This window comes from Adiantum capillus-veneris, chromosome 18, assembly GCF_014529385.1.
Source record: "Adiantum capillus-veneris isolate H3 chromosome 18, ASM1452938v2, whole genome shotgun sequence".
In the NCBI taxonomy this organism is placed as follows: Eukaryota; Viridiplantae; Streptophyta; class Polypodiopsida; order Polypodiales; family Pteridaceae; genus Adiantum; species Adiantum capillus-veneris.
Window position 1 is genome coordinate 21,948,503 of NC_140948.1, and position 13,042 is coordinate 21,961,544.

Sequence of the window (13,042 nt, forward strand, 5' to 3'; positions counted from 1 at the left end):
ACGATTATTATCTATAGGGCAGATTTGACCTGACCCGTTTCAGGTCTCAAAATGCACTCAATAGCTTAACAATGTTGATGTATAACCTCTACTATACTTAAAATACAATTTGGATGCTAAAATTTTGAGTTATGAACCGATTAAGAAGAGGGTTAGCAACAACAAACTCATGGAATCATTGCAAGAATCTTACAATATCGCATAGAGCTTTCACATGTGAACATGGTGAAGCAGACGGCACTTCAAACGAACAATCCACGAGGGAGATATAAGCACAAGAAGGAAGAAGGAAAGTACACAGTGCTTAGAGACAGAATGTACGATTCATTATCCAAAAACTTGTCAAGTTCCTTACAAAAGTCGGCTTTTATACCTTAGTCAAGGCTTTAAAATGTCAAATTGACTCATATATGGAATAGAAAGGTACTCGAGGTCACATATGGGTAATGTTTGATTACAAGCTAAAAGCTTACAGCCTCGACTACTGACTTTAGAATTTTGTAAAAGTAAAAAATTTGGACATGACAGGTTTTACATTAAAAAATGAGATGAATTTACAACTTGTAAGCTCGAAGGAAAGCCACGTTGTTAAGTTGTTGCTAACATTTTCTCCTCCTAAATTGGATTGTCCGTGGCACAACTATCGTATAATGAGGTAATGTTTGGGCTTTCGTGCTTTATGCTACTTTTGGAGTGCTTTGGGAGATTCATAATATTTGATCCGCAGCTTCTTGTCGCCTTCAATGACGAACAAGAGGTCGATTGGGCTTTTGAGTTCTATGGAAGAGTAGCCAACAAATCTAGCATGGAAGTTTTCTATTACAGGACAGAAGATTTTGGTTCTGAAAGTGCGGGACTCTGTATAGATTGCTTCTTTAAAAGTCTACATATAATAGGGAGGCAAGAACATGACTCATGCATAGATTCCATAGGAACTTCATTTCTTTCTTTTCCATAGAGAAATTCTAGATCGCGAGGGGATTCTCGCCTTGGCAGTACAAGGGGTTTTCGGGTGCAGAGCTTACATGGGTTCAGTTTGCCAATACTCCTCAAAGTCTCATTGTAAGGCCCTTTCTCTCTCAAAAGTTTCCTTCTCTCGTTCTAATGTTGTGGCTCTTTAGGCAAGCTCTTTTATAATGACTGGTGGTGGCACCTTGATGCTCTTGGAGCTTTGCTCACCCACTTTCTGCTTGCCCTTGGTAGCTCTCTTTCTTCATATCGGAGGGTTCTTGAGCACTTTCTACAGATGGTTGATTTTCAAAATCTGGTTCCTCCATTAGACCTTCATCACTTTCTTCATCTTCATTGTCGGAGGGTCACATCAGCTTTGTTTTTTATATGGTTGTAGGATATGTAGTATTTTCCAATTACAATATATGTACTAGATTCCAGTTCTTATTCTTTCTCCTCCTCCTCATTTTTCACCGCGGTTATTGGCCATGCATTTTGATCAAGGGCAGGTGGTAGGTTATCAGCTATATCTACAACATGGAGGCTATTTGTGTGAGGATCTCAGGAGTCCCCCAAGTATGAAATACCATTGCATTTCTTAGTGCTCTTCAATAAGTTGAGCACGTACAAAGCGTAATCAATATCCATGGGTAGCCTCGTCTTCAGAGCTATAGTAAATGTTGAAGCAACAACGTGATTAGGACTGGTGTATCTAGGTGACCTTTTAGGGGGATTTCTTTTTTGTGAGCACTTCACGGGAGTGAGCGCTTTTTTGGAATACGACGAACAAATCCTTAATAGATTCTAGAGAGAGAGAGAGAGAGAGAGAGAGAGACAGAGAGAGAGAGAGAGAGAGGATCTGTGACAAGGGAGGATAGGAGGAGAGGGAATGCATTCCACAAAGGTCGTTCTAATATGTGGACAAAGAGGTATGTGGAGTCGACAAATCCTGGATAAAAGAAAACTAGATCCTATGAGACATACGCATTCTTTTCAAACGAACTCATAATGCTCCATTCCGTACCCATTGTACAATTAGATCAAAATATCAAAAATGTGAACATTCATAATTCATAGAAACCTTTACATTTTATAATGATTGTAGTACATATAGCATGTAGACAGATCTTGGATAAAAGAAAAAGAGATCTTATAAGACACAGATTCTTTTCAAATTTTGTATCCATTGTACAATTAAATCAAAACATCAAAAAGATGAACATTCATTAACCATAGAATAGTATTACATTTCATAGCATTTGTAGAACATACGACTCACTTTATAAGTTACACCCATAATCAATGTACATTCTAGATGAGCACATGAATGAGGACCTAGTACTAAGAGTTCCATGGATGAGAACATACAAAGCGGTTCAAGATTGGAACACCAAGGTCTTGGAACTTACACGTAAATGTGAACAACTAAAAGTACCATTTGCCTACAACAAAGAAGAATGGAAGGCTAACCTACAAGCTTCAACGTCGGAAAAACCATATCACAATACCACTTTATCTCAACTACTCGACACAAGATCTATCCTCATCAAATAGGCATGCAAGAAACCAAGCAATATTGGGTGCCAAAAGGTTGACTTTAGTCAAATCCTAACCAAATTTGGGTGCTCAAGAACCAATCAAAAAACAAACAGAGTATTAGCAAATCTCAGGAACCAACCACAAAATCTGAACAAGAAGAAGGTGCAACCACCTAATACCAGATGGGTCTGAAAGCCAAAGAATCGGGCTAAAGCAAAGACAACAATCAAGACAACTTATAAGTAGGTGCGAAAGCTTTGCCAGTTTCCAATTCTGTCGTCAAACCAACAATAACTCTCGCAAAATCTTGGCCAACCAGACAAAGAGGGTTGTTCGCGAAGGACTATCAAAGAGCAAACTCAATTGCTTCAAGATCTTCTATTTAACAGAAGAACACAACAAGCCTCAACATTAAACACCCTTGAGCAATCCACTCAAGACCCTCCTCTTGCACCGCATATATGTTTTGCAATGCATTGACATCACTAGGATGGTAGAGTTTCAACCCATACATAGCACTACTCGGGCTACACAATGTCGTCCCAGAGAACTCCAATTAGGACGGGGGGAGGCATTCTGAACGAGGACTCAGCTACATGAAAACTGTTATAAAAAGGGCAATTTTTGAAGTGTTTATATGTTAATGTGTGATTTTCTTTTGCAAAACCCTAGGAAAATGCCCTTTTAAGTACCCTTAGATATGTATACATAGTGTTTATATCATCAAAACAATCAAAAATTATGTAATTTTCACTAATTTTTGGCCAAAAAATTGATCAAACTAGAGCAATCCACAAAAATATGGCCAAGTAGAATGTTTATGTGTGTTTTTTATAAATGTGTGTGCAAAAATGTTAAGGCTGATCATTCCCAAAGTTGGAGTAAATTCCTTATGACATGCCTTCACTTTAGTTCAGCAATACTCAAAGGGTTGGGTAGTGGCCTTCTTGTAAGTGGAATAGCTTACAATGTTGATTCTGGCACATGTATCTGTTAAAGCTTGAAATGGAGGACTTAAACTTGTGGCATGTTCACTATCATCAGTTCTTGAGCTGTTTGTATTGCTGTATTTCTCTTCAATACTCAATTGCGGTCCTTTGTTAGTGGTAAATTATATATGCGCAAACGACATCCACTTATCCAATTTTTCATAATTTATTTGTCTAAGGTCGCTAATTCAACACCCCACTTGGTGAGACACTCTCAATCACAAATGGACCGTGTCCTTTTTTCTTGAATTTCAAGACGTGTCATTTCAAGGAATAGACCAATACGAGATCTCCTTGTTTTGAAATTTTAGTTAACAAGTAAGAGTCAAAGAAATGTTTTTGTTTTATCTTTTGCATGTAGATATATGCAATGGCTTCCATCCTTCGCTCTTCTAATTGTTCAAGTTTCTCTAATTGTTAAGAGACTTCATGACTTGTCCATTCTAGGTCATGTGCAGCTCAAAGTATTGGAAATAAAAACTCCATAAATATTACCGCATCAAGTCCATAGACCATATTGAATGGAGTAGCATTCAAAGCTCTTTTGTAGGAAATATTATAAGCCTAAAGAGCTGAATATAGATTCATCTCTCAGTCAGTTCGTCTGGAGCTCACAATTTTTATAAGCACAGATCTAAGGATTTAGTTCATGTGCTCTGCTTGGCCATGTTTGAGGATGATATGGTGTGATTACGTTATGGATAACTATAAGCTTGTTTAGCAAACTTTTGCATTCCTTGACCATTCACAAGCTTAGTAAGAAGTTTGTATTTCATGAAAATATATTGATACAAGAATGCAACCGTAGTTTGTGCATCATTCTTCCTACTGGTTCTTGCTTCAACCCACTTGGTCAAACAATCTTTAGCTACAATAATATATTGTGCCTAAATGTTATAAGCAAGTGGCTGTGTAGGACCAACAAAGTCAATACCCCACTTAACAAATTCTCTTGCTCCATCATTGGTTGCAATGGCATGCAATCCATTCTGGCTAGTATTTTAGCCCTTTGGCAAGAATCACAACTTTTGACAAATTCTTTAGCATTGGAAAATAGAGTTGGCCACCATATGCTAGCCATCAAGATTGATCTAGCCATGCTTTCATGAGATAAATGATCCCCTACTACACCTATGTGTACCTACATTAAGATAGGAATATATTTGTCTTCATTGGCACATACATTCAATTGTTGGTCCTTTCCTTGCTGATAAAGTTCTTGTCCAATCATGGTGTAATTCATAGCTTCTATTTTGATTTCTCTTTAATGACATTTACTCACATCTTCACGGAATTTTAGATTTGTCAAGTACTCAACCAAATAATTGTTCTACATAAATGTAATATATATTTGGAATGAGGTAGCATGTGGTATAGCTGCTCTCTTTTCAACCATCATAAAAAACTATGCCTTTTTTGTAACTTTAGGCACAGACTTGTTTTCCTGAGTTTACTCTCTCATTTTTGTTTTAACCTCTCTTGTTGTCTACTACGTTAATTGAAAATTTCAAAGAATGTTTCCTCTCTTTTTCACAGCAATAGTTTTGCTCTTATGTGTTCTGTTTCTGAATCGAATTCTCTATGTAAGTGTTTCCTCCTCCTATTCATTGAAAGCATCATAAAAATTATCTAGAAACTTGTTGATCGGTCAATGGCACAATAGTTACCATTTGGACAATGTTGCAGCCTTCTTCATCACAAAAGAAAGTGGACATCCATGGTAGCTTGGGCCATTTGAGTCCACTCAAATGGCTCGAACAAGTGTTCAAGAAAAGGTTCAGGTATATTATTAGCATCGTTCATTTCGCAATCCAAATTATAATACTCTCAATAAAAACTACCATTCATACATCCAAATAGGAGTGTCTTTGTTCAACCATGATGGTAATTTAGTTTTGATTGATCTCTTCAAATCAAATTCTTGAATAGGTGTTTTCAGAATATCCTTGCAAGAATGATGTTTTTGGTTTACTCTTGTAATTGATCCTACTTGTTTTAGATCTAGGTAATTGTTTCCCAGTTTTGGACAAATCTTATTTGTCTCATGAAAGGTCATCCCAAAATTATCTCATACTTTAGTTTCTTCCAAAATCTACAATGGACAACATATGTTGGTAATTAATTCCACAAGAACTAACTCTCACGTTTTCTAATAAATCCATTGGTTGTTCAATGTGACCATCTGTCAATTGCATTTCATTCTTGTTTGTCTTATTACTAGTCCTCCCTATGATTCCCATACTACTTTGGTGGCTATGAGAATGCTATCTCCAGTGCTCCATAGAGTCATGGGTTTACATCATTATATTCCATAGAAAAAGTTATATTTCCTTTGTTTCCCTCGTAATAATCTCTTACTTTGTTCATCAGAATAGATTTGACAAGTTTGCTTTGAGATTCTTCTAGTTGCACCTCTTCGCTTTTTCCTTCATTAATCTCGTGATTTTCACTCTTTTTAAAGTGTTCCGCAAGTCTTTCCATAGATGTGGTCTGATCTCCAACAATTCTCCCAATGTTATGGTACATTGAATGGGTGTTGACATAATCGTCTGAAGGTTCCCCACACCTAATTTTTTTGGCCTGCCCCAAAGGGGGGAGGCCTTAGTGATGGTTTCCCTTTTTGCTAATGAAAAAGCATAGGTTATTTTAAAAAATGATTTTTTCTTTGAAAATTGTTTAATTTTCATTGGTGCATGGTGATAGTGGTCATTTAGTGTGGAGGTAGTGGTCAATTATTTCATTCTTTGGATGGGATAGGAATCTTGGTTTAGATGAAGGCGGGGGGAACTGCACCTTTCTCTTTTGCCTCCATCTCCCCAATTCACAAGAGCCAGTGGTAACACTCACTAAAGATGAAGCACAGGGAGTCCAGCCAATGAACAGTTGTTGCATCCTCTCTTCCTATGCAACCCATGAATCATGCTAAAAAGGAGCTGGCGGAAGCAAGCCATTTTCGAGGGGGGGTTTGGTCGTTCAATATATGGTGGGTCCGACAAAAAATTTCGCCCAATGTCTGATGTCCACAGAGGATCCACATCCCTGTGCCTTCCCCAGCCTCGCTTCGTCTGCATTGCTCGGTCAGTTGAGCTCGGGTTAGGTTGGAGCTGAAATGTATGGGGCTAACATGGAAAGCACGGGCGTGATCAAGCATGATTAGAGCCAACCCACGATGAGGGACATTAGCTGATGGGGGTGTCGTATGGGAGGGAACGGAGAAGGGGTGAGTTGTATCCCTGATGTAGGTTCAATGGGCCGGGCAAGAACGCCTAAGGGGCCAGACTCATAGACCGTAATATTCTAGGGGCGATTATGGTGTGAAGGAATATGGGCGTTGTGGCTTGGGGCTATGATGGAGACGACGGTCATCCACGAGGTGCAGGTGACTCGTGAGGCTGCCTTCTGCAGGTTTCCACTGAGGTGTAGTGGACTAGGGTAGCTAAGGCCGGCGTGAATATGTTGGCCTAGTCCATAGTAGGGCTCGTAAGTACCTCGAACCTGTTGCAAACTTTCAAGTGCTTCCCAGTCCTGAGGTGAACCTACAAGTAGAGTCTCTCTCTCTAGGATTAAGACACACTGTACACACTCTTTACTCTGGGGCCATGATGTTGTAGCATATTTGGTGCAGTGGACGCCCGTATCTAAACCAGCAATGCATAGCCATAGGTGGGGGAGGAGCGGCTCTCCAAGCATGGTAGAATGCAAAAGCTGAGAAGTTGCTAGCCATGATACTCACAATTGCATCAAAAAGCAAAGCAAAAGGCAAAGGGCAACAACAAGACAGGTTCAAACTTCAACGTCACACTGAGTGAGTACTTGGAAGCTCTGTGCACTTGTTGATACCATTGAAATAGGTATTGTCAAGGTACACTTTCAGTGTAGGGACAGTGCAGGGACAATAGCGTGTACTGACTGGCAGTATGAAAAAGGCATGGAGGGCGATAAGAGCCCATCTGGAGGAAAATATGGGTGCAACTGGAGCGCATCTGCAGGGTTGATGGCTATAATTGACTGCAAGGCAAGGGCCGAGGCTGTGACTGATGGCTGGGTGGCGACGGCCTGCTGCTGTACAACCACGAGGCAAGGTAGAGGGGTCGATGGACGGCTGAAAGGCTAGGTGACCTCTCTCTCTCTCTCGTTAGTACCTTGACCATGCCACCTAGGCTACGCCTCTTCAACATTCATTATCGTCTCCTCTTCTGTAGCACATTACAGATGTCAAGGGTGGGCTATAATTAGTTGTGTCACTTCACTCAAGAAAGTTTTCAACAGTTTGAAGGAGGTGGTTTTGCAGAAAGACGAGCTTGTAGTTAATGTTTGCCAATTTTCTAGGAGAGCTCGCTCTTGTGCCACTAGTGCTCCTTGTAAATCCAGAACCATCCATGGACCTGTGTTTATGTTTCCTACATAATGACTGATAAGTGCTTCTAAGTGAGTGAATGTTTGTGAATTTAAGTTTGGTTTTCTTTGGTGTTGTTTTGCAGTTGCCTCTTGATGCCAGCTATTTTGTGAGGAAAAGTCTTGTAGGGATTTCGGGGAAGAGGAGTTAATTTCTTCTAGTTATTCAATTGCAAGCCTTGAAAGGCTTTCAAAGTCATGCGATTCCCTTCTCTCTGGTATTTCAAAACCAGCCATGGCCTCATCTACAAGGCGATAATGAGTTGCAAAAAAAAACCTCATACTTTGCTAAAATGTAGACAAAAAAGAAAAAGGCATCAAGTTTTTGAGAACCAAGAGGAAAGACCATGCGTTCCACCTTCAGAAAGAGTCAATGCCAATACAGGAGGTTGTGTCAATGAACTACTGGGTAACCAACTTAATGACGGCCGGAAGGGAAACTCAGTGCTGTGAGTAAGCTTTTCTGCCAACAACTTGGACCGAAGAGTAGGGACATTGCCAAGGATCCTTGCCATGAGTAAGTTTGGAACTATCCAACCTTTCAGTTAATAAGTATGAGCTCTATGGTCAGGCTTTTGATAAAAACTAAAAGCTATTAACATACTTGTAGATGCCCTTTTCAACATGGAGAATTGCTGCTGAACTTGCCATTGCCTTGCAGTCCCCAATCGATACGATGACTGCCTGTACCTCCCCTTTGTAACCTGCACTATTATAGTTGCTTCCTCAAAGCCTTGTCAGTGGTTGCAGAGGGCACCCCTTGCTACCCAACATGCAATTGACGCCCCCTCTTGTCAAATCACCATGGCCTTGCTCCTTCCTTCCTCATTGCTTGTGGTAATCATGCACACCAATTCTATCCACTTGGTGGCTACTTTGCCAACGGAGCAGCTCTTTTCAAGGTGATAGAAGAGAGAGGATCCACATCACCTACTTGCTCAACATCACCCCAGACCTTTGTGCACACATACCATAGCTGCCTATTCATAGTGCCAAACCGTCGACTTTGTCTGATCCATCAAGTGGAAGACCCATTGAATCTATTGCCCATGTTCCTCTTTTCGCCGTCCACCTTCTTTATGTCCCCCCCTCCCCGGGTGTGTCTCACCTTCTTCCAAGCATTATTACATAGCCTCACACTTGCAAATTACATAGGACTCATCTGGAACATGAAAGCAAATTAATTGCTAAGAGTTCCAATCTTCAACATGGATATAGAGTTGTGAAGAAGAGCACCTAAAATCAAATCAGGCCTTAATGCTGTTGTGAAGAGATAGATGCAATTCGTCCATGAGAACTGGCAAGCATATGAAGACTTGCATACTACTACATTGTTTGAGAAGCTTGTTGTGCCAAATTTGTAGTCTCCTTGGCTAAACAAGACCAGGCTTGGGCTATCATGATCAAAGATATGCTAGAAGCAGCTAAACTTGGTTTGAAAGGAGGAAAGTGGAGAGGGGTAGAGTTTCATGACAAACTTTTAGCCCCGACGTGGGCTACCCTAAGTCTGGGGGGCGGCTCAGGGGAATTGGTAAGGAAATGCAACAGAGCAACGGGAGTCCTAAAGTGGGGGGAAGAAACCAGATACTTCAAGAACTCCATTATCCATTGGTCTCCCTAGCTTTCCAAAGTTGTAGATCTGCCGCAAAATCCCTATTGGATAGAAGCAGCCAGGAAACTGAATAATAAGGGTCTGAACCAACTGGGGCACTTCTGGGACAGTAACAACAAGAGCTGGAAAACCACTGAACTTCTGGTAACCCAATTCTAGCTTAATAGCTTGGAGGTTTTTAGTCAACAAAGCAATGGAAGAACTTGATAGTGCAGTGATGCCAATCTGTGACTCGGAGTTTGACTGGAATGCCTGGAAATGGCCCGAAAGTAGCCTCTTATGGAAACCCTATTCTAAAGGCATTTACCATACAATGATGCTAAAGAAGAATTGGTCTAGCCCCCTTAACAAGACTTGGAAAAAACAATGGTCGGAGGAAAGGTGGGAGCAAGTAATTGAGAACATCTGGGCGCCAAAGGTTCCGCAGTACATGAAGGTATTTCTATGGAAAGTAATTAGGGGTGCTCTTTCGACGGGGGTGAAGATTCAGGATAGAGGGATAGGATAGATCAATGCCTGGAGTGTAGGATGGCTAGCGAAGATCTGACCCACCTTTTTATGGAATGTCCAGCCATCAGAGGGCTTATAGGAAAAATTTGCAAGTGGGTCCAAAGAACATGGAAAATTGGTTTTTTCAAGACTGATTTACTCCTTGGAGGTAAGAACTTGGGTAGCCTTGCCATTTTCATCTACACTCAAATTATCAGGTTTTGCTTTTCACATAATGTATGGCAAACAGGGAACCGCCGTGTGTTCGAAGGAGTTCCTGAGGTGGCAAGCTTTGCAGAAATTATACAAGAAAGCAGAGTGCTAATATGGACGCTCGGGTACAAGCGAAACTCGGATGATTGGTCTAGGGTTACTTGTGCCTTATTGTCAGCGGAATGCTTAGACAAGGGGAAAATCATGAAAGCAGAAGATTAGTGAAGAACATGATAATGAACCTTGTGTATAAAGGGCATGGGGACAGGTCGTTAGGGGTGGCTCCACAGATAGCTGATGTAAGTTTGGTCTCTGGATGGTGTCATGGTTCGGCACGAGCATGGCAAGTTCTTGTAATTTTTTTGAAATGATCAATATAATTCACCCACAATTGTGAGGTTTGCTTTTTAAAAAAAAGATTCTTGCATACTACTACATTGTTTGAGAATGTTTCCCTTAAGATTCTTGCATAAAATGTTGGTTTAGCACTTTCAGCCTATTTTATTCAGCTCGGCCTAATTTTTCACTAACGAAGTTAAGGGGAAAAGATGAGTGAAATTTGATTTGTTGAATGTAGTAAAAACACTAGAAAAAGAATTGTGTAAAGCATCGATGGAATTGTTATCATGACTAAATCAAGAGAAAATCTATAAATAAAACATATAATTTATTTTGTCACCATCTTCATCTCTACAGTCGGGCTTGCTATGCTCAAGGATAATAGTAATATATTTGCAACATAAAAAACATGCAAAAGTTATGATATGTATAATAGTAGTTTTGGTGCTGGTGATAGAAAGAAACCAGTTTGACTAGTATTTAGGAAGTGAGCTTGACCACAAGGTAGCACCCTAATGGATGGGATTTGTGCAAAAAATTGTTGAAATAGAGGGGGGAATGGAATGCCCCAAATCCTTCTCGAAGAAATATGAATCTTAATTATTTATAGGCAGGCCTCGTGATTTTGTCACTTGTTTTCGGTTGAATCGATTTTGTGGTCTTACATACCAAATAATTTTCTTTGTTATCTTCCAAGTATGGGGGTAGGATTTTGAGTGTTTGGGCTTTTCTCATCCCCAATCTCCATATAGAAATGGTATGTCCAATTCCATGGGTGGATGGTCTAACCATACTTTCTCAATTGGAGTTGATTTCAAAGTGAGGCTTCCATTGTTCACCTCTCTTACCTTTTCCCACAGGTGATTAGCCCAATCTTCCTCCACCAAGCGGATTCTCTCTAGCCCATTTGGTACTATGATTTCAGCTTCAACTTAAGAATCCCTCATTTTTTTAGTGCCCTTTTCACCATTGGTTCTAGTTTGCCTCTTTTGTTATCTGTAGTTTTGGTTCATGACAGTGTATTTTTTTTTGGCTAAATATCGCTATTTTGGCTAAAAGCACAATTTAATTTGTAATGTTTTACCTAGAGAACATATTGTAATTTAGAAAAATATGCTAAGATTTAGAAAATTACCTCTTATAAATGAAAATCATACCACAACGTATTAATCGTTTTGACTTAAATAGTGTTTGAGAAGCTAATTTTGTTTCTAATGCTATTATAAGCCTTGAAAAAAAATTAACAAAATTTCTCCAAAGCTTATAGTTTATCACCAAACAGTTGAGCAAAAATCTTAGGGTCTGGCCCAAAAGAAATGCATTGTTCATGAGCTAGAAGCATTGTTTGCATGATTCTCACTAAGTTGTCATAAAATCTAATAGCTAACCAACCCAAATAATTTTCTCATATTAAACTGATCATTTAATGTGGGAGAATAAACGGGAACAAGGGTTAGGATATAGACATGTGCTTATAGATCTATGTGCTTGACATTCTTGAGGTGCTTGATGATTGAGATGCTTGAGGTGCTTGTCATGCTTGAGATGTTAGGGTTGTGCTTGAGTTGAGAACCCAAGCCAAGCTTGAGGGCTTAAGGGCCAAGCTTGTGGTGAGAACTAGGCCCAAGGTTGAGGGGCTTGAGGTGGCACAAAATTCAAAGTGAATCCCTACAAGGAGGGGGCGAGCCATGCAAGAAGGGGGGGTGGTTGCTTGACCACTCTCTTTCCCAAAGGGCACCCCTTGCCCAAGAGGCAAGTAGGACACATGTCAAGCCCCTAGCTAGGTTACCCTCATGGTGTGCCTAAAGCCTATTGGTTGGCCTTTTAAAGGGGTCCAATGATAATTTAGCACACTTAATTAATTGTTTTAGCTTTTATCAAGCCCTCTCTCTCAAAGGGGGAAGAGGGACACTTGTTCCAAGGCTACCCTTGTTGCTTGGTAATATGACTCTTGCTCGTGATTGGCTAGGCTTGGAGGGATCCAATGAGCTTCAAGCATGAGCTGCAAGGGGTGTCTACCAAAGCAAGTAGGGGGCCTGCTTAGGGGGTATACTCTCCCAAACACACTCACACACACTCTTATTGTGTGAAGTGCAAAGTGCAAGAGCTCCCTCTCCTTCTCCAAGGAAGTAGAGAGGTTGAGAGCCTACACCAACACTCTTGGCTATTGAATGCAAATCCAACCAAGAGCCATGCTTCAATGCTTAAGCTTACCATCTTCTCCATCTTCATTACTATGCTACTATGTATGCTAGCAAGAAGAGTGATGATAAGTGATGAACTAGTTCTTTAACCTATGAAATGTTTCTTCTTCCTCTCCCCTATCCTCATTCCCTGCTATCTCTCTCCACCTTTGAAGGTGTTTGAGGTCATGGGACTGAGGCTTGGGATAGTTAATGATTTCCACAAAGTTTATGTTATGCTCATGATGCATGAAGCTTTCCATCTTCATTGCATCACCTATGTTACAAGGAACACAACAATTGTATTGTAACAAGTCTCTCTTGATGGGAGA